The sequence below is a fragment of the Anticarsia gemmatalis genome, chromosome 9 (assembly GCF_050436995.1).
Source record: "Anticarsia gemmatalis isolate Benzon Research Colony breed Stoneville strain chromosome 9, ilAntGemm2 primary, whole genome shotgun sequence".
Classification (NCBI taxonomy): Eukaryota; Metazoa; Arthropoda; class Insecta; order Lepidoptera; family Erebidae; genus Anticarsia; species Anticarsia gemmatalis.
This window is the reverse complement of record NC_134753.1, coordinates 5,525,449-5,537,603: the sequence shown is the minus strand read 5'-3', so window position 1 is coordinate 5,537,603 and position 12,155 is coordinate 5,525,449. Positions and strand designations below refer to the sequence as shown.

Sequence of the window (12,155 nt, the reverse complement as noted above, 5' to 3'; positions counted from 1 at the left end):
GGTACTTTTATGCAATTTTTACTCATAATATAAGAACACGTAAAATTAATCGAAGTTTTATCGATATACACTTTTCCCGTGACTATTATTTTGTAGGTATAAACGAAGGAATTTATTGCTTGGCGTGGGGAACACCGATTTTCAATATTACTCTGGCGGTGAAAAGGTTAAGGTTCAGTGTGAATTTTATGTATCAGATATCTTAACTGATACATAAAATTGAAACAAATATTTTAAAAGAACTGTCAGAATTCCATCCCATTAGCTATTGGTTGGATATTTAGAAGCTGGACCTATAACTCGTTTGATGTTCTAAGTCAGTAAATAAAAGCATATGTGTTGTAATATTTATTAACTATCTAAAATTAATACAAACTTCGTAACTTAGTTCTATAACAAATTCCACAACAATTTTACATACTAACTGAAGCAGTCTACTCACACAAATGCTTATGTTCTCTTAATTAAGAACACTTGACACAGTACAAAAATTTAATATTGATATAAATAAGAACCAAAATGAAGAAGCAAATACAGTTTTGACGAAACATACATACGCTTATTGAGATAATCCGACAATCATAAACTATGTATTGAAATTAATTAACAATTCTTGCATTAAAACATTTTTTTATCAATAAATCCTTAATAACAAACTCTAACAAAAGTGATACGGTGGTAACAAAATGTTTATAATTCGCTTATATGCCGCCACTGTATGTACCTACTAGCTATCAAAAAAATTGTATGAAAATCTGATCAGCGTCTGTAGCGAGCGCCGCCGTAGGAACAATTTTTGCAGTACATTTGAAATGTCTAATGAGAAATTTAATGTAAGAAACCATTTAAGAGATTGCCCCCGATAATAATGTATTGTTATTACACCTAATTGAACAACGCATCGTCGCATATTGGCAAGCCTGTAAATCTAAATTGGGTCAAATCAATTTAATTTCTTAACTTATACAGACTCATCAATTATCATGTACTATTTAACATATTTGTATAATTATATGTAAAGTTAAAATCTGTGCTCCAATTGGCAAAATCTGCAAAAGAATCCAGGCTTCCATATTCACTATCATCACTTGATAATAATTTTGGTAGATTTAATGACTTTTTCACATCTTCAGTAATTATAAACATAGTGTAAAGGAGGGTTCCCACCAACAAAAACCTGCAAGAATACAAAATTATGAGAAATATATCACGAAAAAGCAGTGAAGCCAAGTGCTGAATGCGAATGTTTTTAGCACGAGCGAGCTTGGGCAAAGCCAAAGATCAAATAAGATTTTGACGACTTTTCGTATCTTGAAAAAAACATGCATGAAGGAGGATTCTTTGACCAGTTCTTGAACGAATACAACATTTTCAGCTCTCTGCCGGCTATTCTCTGCCAGAAAGGCGAATGCCATAGGTCAACAAAACAATTGCTACCGGTAGAAAACAGCTTAAAATCATCGGTTTGTCTTTCCGGCTGATAGAAAATTCTCCGTGGCATTTTCTAATTTCAAACGAAAACTTAATTATTCACGATATAAATAGGTTTACAGTAGTGCTACACCTTCCGATTCTAAATTGATTGCAACTAATTTATGTCCCAAAATAGAAAAATGTCGAAAAGGTTACTTTCATTACGCTTATTATACCTCAGGAATTTTATTTTAGGCTATTTTAGCAGAAACCATACAAACCCATAGTTTTCATTCTACGTATTCAATGAACTCTCCAGAAACAGTTGTCCAGTTTATAAAGGGTCTGGGCGTGATTCTAGGTATAGCTGTTGTTGTGTTCCCGGTTGCGCTGTAAACTTCCCGAAAGAACTTTGTAGTCCAGAAGGCAGTGAAAGCGAAAGCTCCAAATAAAAGGACTCTGTAGGAGAAAGAGAAGAAATTACGATTCTACATAGAATAAGGGTCAATTTCACAGTTGAAAAAGTCTAAAATACTCCAGTATATATCAGTTTCCACCTACCCGATATATATTCTAAGTCGTGAATCTGGCGATAAGTAATGTTTTTATTTGTTTTAGTGAAATTCGGTATCAAATAAAAACGATAATAAAAATGAATAATTACGACCATCGGTTCAGTTTACAATATATTTTTTTAATACTGAAAATGATTCAGTACTTTATTTTCTAAAATACACAATAGCCAGAGACAACAGATTACAGAAGTTTTCTCCCCTAAATAGATAATTGACACCATTAATAAGAATCAAATTTTTGTCTGCCGTTTTGCTACTAAGGCCAGTATAAATAGTGCCAAAATGTCAGGCAAACCGAAGTAAAAAGAAAATTACAACATGAGCCCAATAAAAAACCGAAGTTCACTTGGCAACATAGATAATGATTAATTTTCAGATTTTCTAAAAGACGTCATTTTCTGCAAGTTTTACGTAAAAATACATTAAACGCTATCGTCAATTTAGTCTTTGTATATTAATATAAAATTTCTAAACAAAAGTCGGTTCGCAAAAACGTAGAGTTAACCCTGCAAAAGTAACTTTAGAAATTTGTTTTACAATAGGAAATCACTCTCGTAACACAATACAGTAAGTCGCAGAAAGAGAATTAAAACTTTTCTAATCATGCCGTTATTATTATCAAAACTTTTCTAAACAATTTTGATTTAATTTTCATTCATTATTTTGATCTAATTGTTCCCTATTAAAAACACAAACAAGTAAAAATAACAAGAGTATACTCACAATCCCGCTGCCATATTTAAAAATGATTTACACAATAGTTTTCTTGAGTTCACTGCTGTTAACGGCGATCATGTAATGACTAACACTAAATCTGAAGATATACATTAAAACAATCAACAATTGTTCGTATATTATAAAGGAACGGATGTTATTTATTAGTTGCGGAAGTTATATTGATTTGATTTGAATATTATAAACTTGGGATGACAAAAGGTATTTGCACTGTGGATATAAGTGAGACTGGCCGAAGGGGACGAGCTAATATGACGAGATAGACCTAATGGGGTATATCCTTCAATGAAGACAGATGAGTGTACGGTCCAGTTCAAAAGTGTTGTAACATGCAGTGATGGATTGACATTCTAGTGTCGCTTACGACGTTTTTGTTTGCAGTCATTTTTATTGGAAGATTGCAAGCTTAAGGATAGATTACTTATATGATTTAGAACGCAGATCAATGACCCCTAATACAAGTACACTGAATAAAGATGTCAAAGTTTTTTAAAATAATTTGATCTTAACATCGATTTTCCGTATGTTTGGAAACATAACAAATAAAAAATGACAATCCGAAGTGAACTTGTCTTTTAAGGCCCGTTACCGAGCTTATAAAGCATGTGCTAAAAAGAAAGCATAACAAAATAACTAAATAGGACCCTGTAATTTTTAGCTTCAAACATTTCACACCTTTAGCCTTAGGGTACACCTTATGATCTTCATGTCACCTTAATCCTGTATCCGCTTTTACATAACAGGTAGGTAAGCTACAAAATAATAACTTCTTTTAAAAACGAGCTCTACATTAAATCATCACAATCACACATCATCGGTACTTTCTCCTTTAAAGCAAAACATCATAAATTTCGAGCATGGTTCCGTCATCTCATTGTCCAGAAATAATAGTGTCTATAGTTTTTGTTCTTTCAATGCAGTAAATATAAATAAAAAATATAATAATTATACAAAATGTAAGGCAGACATTTGGCCAAACTGAACAGGCATCTGGTCCAGACAACCGCCAGTACGTTTGGAGATATGGAGTATGAACTGAAGAAGTTTTAGTATCCCTATATTCAGTTTATCCCTAAATTTAAAGAGAACTTCAAGAAGTGAGAGGTTTTTTTTATAATAATTAATCAGTAAAATATATACGAATAAAAATATATCACCACATTGTATGTACGCGCATAACTTTTGAACAATTAAACTAAATTGGACAATTTTTTTTGTGTTTGTAACTTACTGGACAAGGGTATAAAGGATCGATGGGATCAAAATTCCCAGCGGAATGGCATAGAATAGAATTGTATTAAATCTGGACACAGCCGGGCTAGTGCGCTAGTAATAAAATAAAAAGACAAAATATAATTTTAATATTTTTATTGAATTCGGTGGTTCCTTAAATGATTACATTGCTATTTCAAATATGACATACAAAGGCATGTAATACAAATCAACATAAATATCAAATACATTTCGTATTAGATGTATTGACTTTTGTTACAATAGTTTATCGTCTGCATTGATTATGTTTTGTAGAATAAAGATATAACATGTCGCAGGGAAATAAAAAAAAACAGGCTTTTACTAAAATATCGCCATAATAACATCCCAAATGGATATTTATATCAACGAAGAAAGTTATAATAACTACTTATTCAAATCTCATAATACAAAATTGATGTGTTGAGAATTTTAAGGTTTACAATACGGTCAACCTGTGTAACTTTGAATCATTTGGGTAACATTGACAGTGAGAATTTGAACTAGTTTCGATTATTTTTTTATATGAAACCAACAAAATTGATAAAAGTTTGCAAAACTAAGATAAACCTTTATCAATTGTTTTGGTTTCATATGAAAAAATAAGCGAAACTAGTTCAAATTCCCACTGTCAATGTTACCCAAATGATTCAAAGTGACCCAAATTGACCCTTACCTTATTTGCTGCCCGACATTTCGATCGAATTGCATCGACAGTGGTCAAAATTTTCAATACTTAGGACCCGTTACCAATTTTGTATCATGTGTACATGCCGCGATAGTTTAAAAACTACTCAAATCTCATTTTTTATATTTTTCTGCGTCAATAAAATTCTACTATTCAGAATATTCTAGAAACTCAGGCCGTAAAGCCATTCTGATCTTCACGTGTTTCAGTAAATTTGGTACTTTAGTCGTATGTTTAATAATAATAATCCTTTTGTCTGTAGATATTTCTTTGCTATTTAATTTAGAACGGTCTTCATGTAAGTACTTTCCTGTCCAGAATGATGCAAAAGTGAGAGCGGCAAATAACAGAACGCTGCAACAAATTAACAGTTTTTGAGAAGTGACTCAATAGCTACTTCCTAAATGGGTTAATTTCTGAAATTATGTTTTTGTAGTGTGCTTTGATTTTTGGTAAGTAAAGGGCTATTTTCTGTTAGAGTTAGTTATTTACCCCCGCAACCTTACTTTATAATAATTAAAATCATAAATTAAATCATTATTACCAGATATTTACAAGAAATTTATAACAGACTTGAGAAATTAAAGACAAACTTACAAGCCTCCCGCCATGCCTAAAAGTACTGAACTGCGTATATTTACTGGTTTTTGATCAAAACAAACACTTATTTCGAAGTTTTATATTCTTTTTGTTTTATAAATCACTTGGCCATAGCAATACATAATTAATTTTAAATTTATATCCCAACGAAATATATCCTAATATTAAACTGCGAGTTGATTTTTAGGCTACTGTTTCACGAAAGTGCGACTACACTGTATGAACAATACAATCAACTAAATTCTCTCCAAAGGCCTGTAGAGAAACAACAAAACAATAATATTTGTATTTCAGTCTATTTGTTAGATGATCACTAACATCTAAACAAAAATAATACAATAGCACAAAGCGACATTAGAGCGCCTTTACACTAAGCGTATTTATAGCTTCTAAACTTTTTAAAATATTTGTATCACTAAATATTCAAATGCTATATTAACGACTTGCAGCCATTATTCTTACTAACGGCTGCCCACCACTTCGTAACGTGAATTTAAGTTCCAGCTTCAGTCCTATTTCCTTCCTGAATATATGTATATTCAGGTCAGGTCCATATGGACTATTCAACACAAAAAAGTTTTTGTGTTTTTGTTCCTGAGATTAGGGCGTTCAAACTAACGTTTACTTTTGAGTTTTATATTTTATTAAGTCTAGATAGAGATTAATTTATGCTGCATCTAGATCGGCTGTTTGTTTGTATTTTTTTCGCAGATTGGCCATTAAAACGTTGACCATTAAAAATTATATTGCATGCACTAACTTTTACATGTTATTTCCCAAATAACTTTAAAATTTTAAGATTCCCCACACTTTCCGCAAAAAAAAATGATTTGTCAACCCGCAACCATTGTGAATACATCCTAGTTTCTTCACTATGAAGGTAGAAAGACCCAAAGATTAAACATTTGTCACTGATGCAAGTTTGTAGTTACTAACAGAACTAACAGAACACAACAAAGTATCAATTCTATATACTTTGAACTTATACTGTCGAAACATGTTTTTAATATATGATCATGTTTATTTGAAAATAAATTGTATATATCCGGCACTTTGTTCTAACGGACTATGACATTGTGAAACTCACTTTGTGCCCTACTTTCAGGAAGAAATAATCACAAAAATATAATATAATAATAACGATTCGCGCTTGCGAGTTTAACGGAGTTCTTAATGGGTCCGCTCTGCTCGCAGTGGGAACCGAGCTTAAGTATCATACTTGGGCTTCATCTGCAAATGTCTAAAGCGATATCACTGTTTGAAAATACACAAAAGTATTGAAACACATAAACAATCACTTGAAACATTGTTAAATCACACTGTCCGCTGTAATTTTTTTACGTTGTCGTTTCGCTTTTCCTTCGATCCATCTTTGTATTGACGAAATTCTGACTTAATCAATGGATTTTCTAAACGTAGTTGCCTTAAGATTTTTGCCGTTTCGGGTAGATTCTTTTCATATTTATCTACCAGACGATGACGCGCCTTCGGTGGCATCGGTTCTTTTGGTAAATAGGGCCTTAGTACTTCGATATTAAATAGGCCCCAAAGTGTAGTTACAGCAACGACGCCAATAATCGTAAATCTGTAAAAACAAAAGTATGGTAAATAACAGAATGCCTTGAGATATTATAAAGTTATGATGATGATTTCCGACCGATTTCAGCAATGGCGACCACTTCAACTCTCCATATAATTGATGTTGGTCGATGCGCCCGGAGATGGCTTGTATAGCCAATTTTTGTAGATAATTCTTAAACGTAGAGCGCACAAATAAATAATTAATTATCTGAATGTTAATAATTATTTTGTAAACTTACGGTCCCATGGTGACATGGGCGTTTGGTGTGCACCATCGAGTTTTGTAATGGTACTAGACTACCATTTACATAAACTGTAACCTTTCACTGGTCAAAATGCTCCTGACACGTGGTACTATCTCCTTTTTCATTTGCAAGTATGTGAAATCTCGATTTCCATGAGTTTACTTTATCCGACTACTTCCGATCAATAACTAAGAAACACTGAAGTTATAATAATAACGCCTTTGTGGATGATTTTTATTGTTCAACGACTTCTATAGACATTATTCCTATTCTTCGAATTATTTGAATGGCTTTCCATACCGCGTATTTGCGTCATCCTATTTATTTTTTCTATCAATGTGGATTGTTTCGACGTTTCTATAGGTATATACCAAGATTTCCAACTAACTTACTTCTATACATATAGTCAGAGAAGAGGTATCGGTGCAGTAAGAATGAATGTTGCGATAACTGGGACTTTAGAAGTCACAAACAGCGAAAGTAATGTTGAAGCACTCCTGATTCATATTTTTCTTATTCAATCAATTTCTGCCCAAGAAGCATTAACTTTTACTAACTAACTAACTCTTAAAATGAACTATAGTTTTATAGCTAACGTAATAACATCGCTGACAGAACCACAGGCAAAACTTGCTATTCTAATACATAAAACCTGATTAATAGTTTTGATGTGAATCATACAAACTTTCAGAGATCTCTCATAAGTCCAGTGAGTAATTACTTACTGATAAAATTTGTTCAACTGAATATTAGGCGTCAACTTCTTCTAGGCTATCTAGTTGGAGTAAAAATATATATATGACTGTCCACTGAATTTTGCTCCTCTTTTCATATCAGTAACTTTATCATTCAATTCTCTACAGTCAATAATTTATTAAGGCGCGACCGCCTGCTAAGACGCAGATCAGATTTTTGTACAAAATCTCTCGATAGCTAGGCGACTGCCAATAGTGTTAGAGAATCGCGCTACAGTTTTTTTTGTCTGATTGCCCATCAAACAAATTTTGTGAAACCTCCAACATTTATGTTTTTGATGGGATTTTGCATTTCAGAGGATCAGGATAAGGCCCACACCGTAGTGAATATGGTATTGTGCATGCGGTTCCAGGATAGTTTCCCGGGTCGGGCAAATAACTATTGGTATTATCTAATAATAAATATTTGAATATTTTTCAATAGTGGCCCAAAGTTTGCCCGTTTGTATCGTGCCCGGTAAATGACAATTATAGGCTGACCTTCTAAATCGTAAATGGTGTATTTCGTACACTTCTGCCTACACTTCCGGGAATAACAGGCGTGTGTAACAGAGATAGAAATAAATGAGACAAATGCTAGGAACAGGTATTTATTTAAAACTACATTTTATAACAATGATAGATACACCCTTAATAAAAAAATACATATTTTTTTTTAAACAATATTTGGAAAAAAATAAATTTCCAAAATTACTGGAAGATTCGGAAAGATTTCTATCAATTATAACAAGCGATAACAAAGGTATTGGGTGAACCAATTTATGTAATCACTTTATTTGAAGATGTATCAACGTAACACGGTACAATAGTCAAAGAAAAAAAGGTTTATACTTATTGAATTTAGTATCGTAATTTAGTATTCGTCCTATTTTTTAACCAAGATTTTAAGGTTTAAAATGATTTTGCTCCCTTACTCTTGACTCTCAAATTCCTTAATGTTTAGTTCGGGCCTTGTCAAATCATGCTCTTCAATTATAATTTAAATCATGTTTAAACTCTGCATTCGGAATTCCAGTGTCAGGAATCAGCTCTTTAACTATAGAATAAGACAAAATAAACAGTATCTTATCTGAATCACATTATATATTTCAAGTAATCTGTCGTACAGTTCTCCTAGTACTAGTCTCTCATAAGTGTACCAAGATTATGAGCATTATTTCTTAAAAATAATAATTTCTTTGTGAAAGAACGAGTAAAGAGTACGAATAAACTATTTATTTATTTCATATTTAGTATTATTAACAAAAACCGTTACATTCGTATCACCTTCTAAAGATATATTCGTAAAATTAACACTCCAAGCTGCAAATTGTTCGTAAGACTCTTGCTCTCCTCCGGGGTCGTCTCCGTCCAACAGTACTTTGTGTGCTTTGATGTGTGCCGTTATGTGATCCCTTATTTCATGTGTTAATATATAAAACGCAAAACCAATCGCTCCCATTAACATTATTCTGAAAATATAAGATTTATTAAAATATATGTAAATATATGTAGTGTGTACTGCTTTATATACAAATTCTATAATACTTAAAAAAGATTTTGTGTTTCCAGGAACAATATCGAAACTCGGATAGTATTTTTACCAAAATTATAATATACATATATCTTAAGTATATTATATAATTATACCACTACATTATTTTATCAAAAGACAAGTTACAGAAAGTTCCATAGCTAAAAAATACAAATATCAGAAACATAGGAACATATAGGATTAGTACAAGTCGGAAACATACAGGCTTTGTAAACATAAATATTATTTCATATTCGAATCGAACCGATCACCTCGAACTGTTACACCATCCACGTCTACTCCTCTACGTCTCCATCTACTTAGTAAGGTACGACTACACGCAGAAACATCATTCAATTTAAGTATCAATTCAAAAGTATAATGATCGTTTAACCACTTCCAAATAAGAACAAGTTAGCATTTCAAGTAGAATATTTGAGATAGATATTTTCATACTTTTGTTTTCGCTTTATCTATTGGATTGGTTATCCGATACTTATTCATAAGGGAAGTAACTGGTCCTAAACATCGCAACTATCTCTGAGTCACTGTCAAAGTGATAAAGATATATAAAAGTTACATACAATTGAGGGATGTTTCTGAAGTCAGTCGTAATATTCTGTAATCCTTACAAAAATAAGTTCACCACATTACATAACAACCACAAACCATAAAAAGCTTATTCTATAGTTAAAAGCGTTGAATTAAGATTAGACGAAAGGCGACTCTTCTTCCGAATTCGACGATTCTGGTTGCTTGCGTCCCATAATGGAGCTAAATTCGTTCCAGTGTATCAAACTCCAGGCTGCTGTAAAAACAACAGCTCCCAAAAGCACAAAACTATAAGGAAAAGAAAATAATAGTGGTAGAGATAGAGAATTAAGACACGTTTTTATATAACAATACCAGAGGCAATTTTCTACCAGTATCGACTATCAAGAAATTTTGTATAAAAATCTAATCAGCGCCTCTTTTTCAGTCCATTTTAAATGTTGATATCTCGCAACTCGATTGTAAAAAATGGCGCTAGAGAAGGATAATTTTGTGAAGAGGATTTTATTCTTACTGCCAAACTGACAATAAAATGTATTATGATAAGTTACAGATAAATAGATAATCAAAGCTGAAAATGATAATCAAAGATGATTTTTAATAAAAATATTATAAAAAGTAGGTCGCCACAAATTATAAATAAATTTTACTTGTACACTGTATACTAAAGTCTGTGATGAATATCACCAAGTCATCTTATTAGTACACCTTGAAGCATATTTTGAAAATAAGTTTTTCAACTAGGATTAAATGCCCTCTTACATACCCATAACCTTTATAATAAATCACAATAATAGATAACCTATAATTACAAATGTTATTGCACACAACAAGTCATATTTACACAACCCCAAAAATAATAAAAATAAATAAACTCACAGGCCTGACATGTTTATAAATATTGTTAAAGCACTTCCACCGACGACCTCTGCCTAAAGACTAAAGGTAAATAAATATGGGGATTAAAATAACATCATAATATCATCATGAATTGTTCCACACTATAATGCGATTACGTAATTTATTTACAAGATTTTACATGAATGGAGAAACTCGGTATTCATTATACACGTAATGCACTTTCAATCCAGTAGTGTCTCTTAATAGGGCAAAGGTTTTCTGCCTTTCGTTCATTCCTATCCGTGGCCTCAGGCCGGTCTCAGGTCAGTCTTGGTAAATTCTAGTCTCAGTAAATTTTATTCACTGACGCAAATGCTATTCTTGTTTAATAGGCGTATTGATATCATTGGACTTTAACTTTCTCAATTAGTAACATCTATTTCTCCGTTGTTGAGCGATTTTTTTTCTTTTATTTTTTGTATAAAAATATACTTTATTTTCTTGAAACAAAGTCAGAACGTTCCAAAACAAATAGTGGTAAGAATTCACAATTTCGTCAAATACGTTAGGTTTTGCTCAATAAATCAATAAAACCCTACATAAGAACTCGAAATAAATATTTTTCATCAATTAAATACGACGCAACTGTTTTTGTAGCCCAATTTTTTGTATGCGTACAATACGATAAAACGTCAGATTATTTTGTTCTTGCGAGGACTTCAAGCTTATGGAAATAAAATCTGGTAATTATACGCTACACCATTTATTTAAAAACTTACATTCTAAATTATTTGTACATGCATCTCCAATTCTTCATATTTATATAAGATCAACAAGCATGATTCATTCAATACTGCTTCTATTAAAATTATTCTAACGAGTACAGAATACTCTCAACATAAACAAATATTTCTGAGGTAGAAAATAAAAAAAAGAAAGATTTACAAACTGTAGCAGATGCATAGGACAATTCCGTACACTCCTTAACCCTTTGACCGCCACGGTCAGCTATACTCGACAAATCAGGAAGTACTCACGACGCTATATTTTTGTCGACATTTGCCAACGAAATCGACCGTGGCGGTCAAAGGGTTAATTATATTATAAGAACAAGATTAAGCTATAAAACTGCACTTAAAATTAGCTCAAGAATTGTTTCTTCGTCATACAAAAGGTGCTAATCCAGTAAGATTCATAATAGGTATGTCATTGTTCTTGGCATCCAATCGGACTAGATAGAACCCCGTCACGAATACGCCGACCATCAATGCAGCAGATAGTAATGCACTGAAACACAAAATTAGGATTAATAAATAACCAAATAAAGAAAACTCGGCAATTGAATTGATACCATGGGTATCAATAGCGGTGACCAGACAGAACATCTTGCAAAAAATATATAATACG

General features: G+C 32.2%; 1 long non-coding RNA gene across 1 annotated transcript; it reads right to left on the bottom strand.

Annotated features, from left to right (window-relative positions):
- Positions 1 to 335: 335 nt before the first annotated feature.
- Positions 336 to 3,000, bottom strand: LOC142975502 (uncharacterized). Its single transcript, XR_012959621.1, has 3 exons — positions 2,712 to 3,000; positions 1,695 to 1,872; positions 336 to 1,177 (listed from the first exon to the last, which is right to left on the bottom strand). It is a non-coding gene; the product is annotated as an uncharacterized LOC142975502 (long non-coding RNA).
- Between the last annotated feature and the right edge of the window lie 9,155 nt (positions 3,001 to 12,155).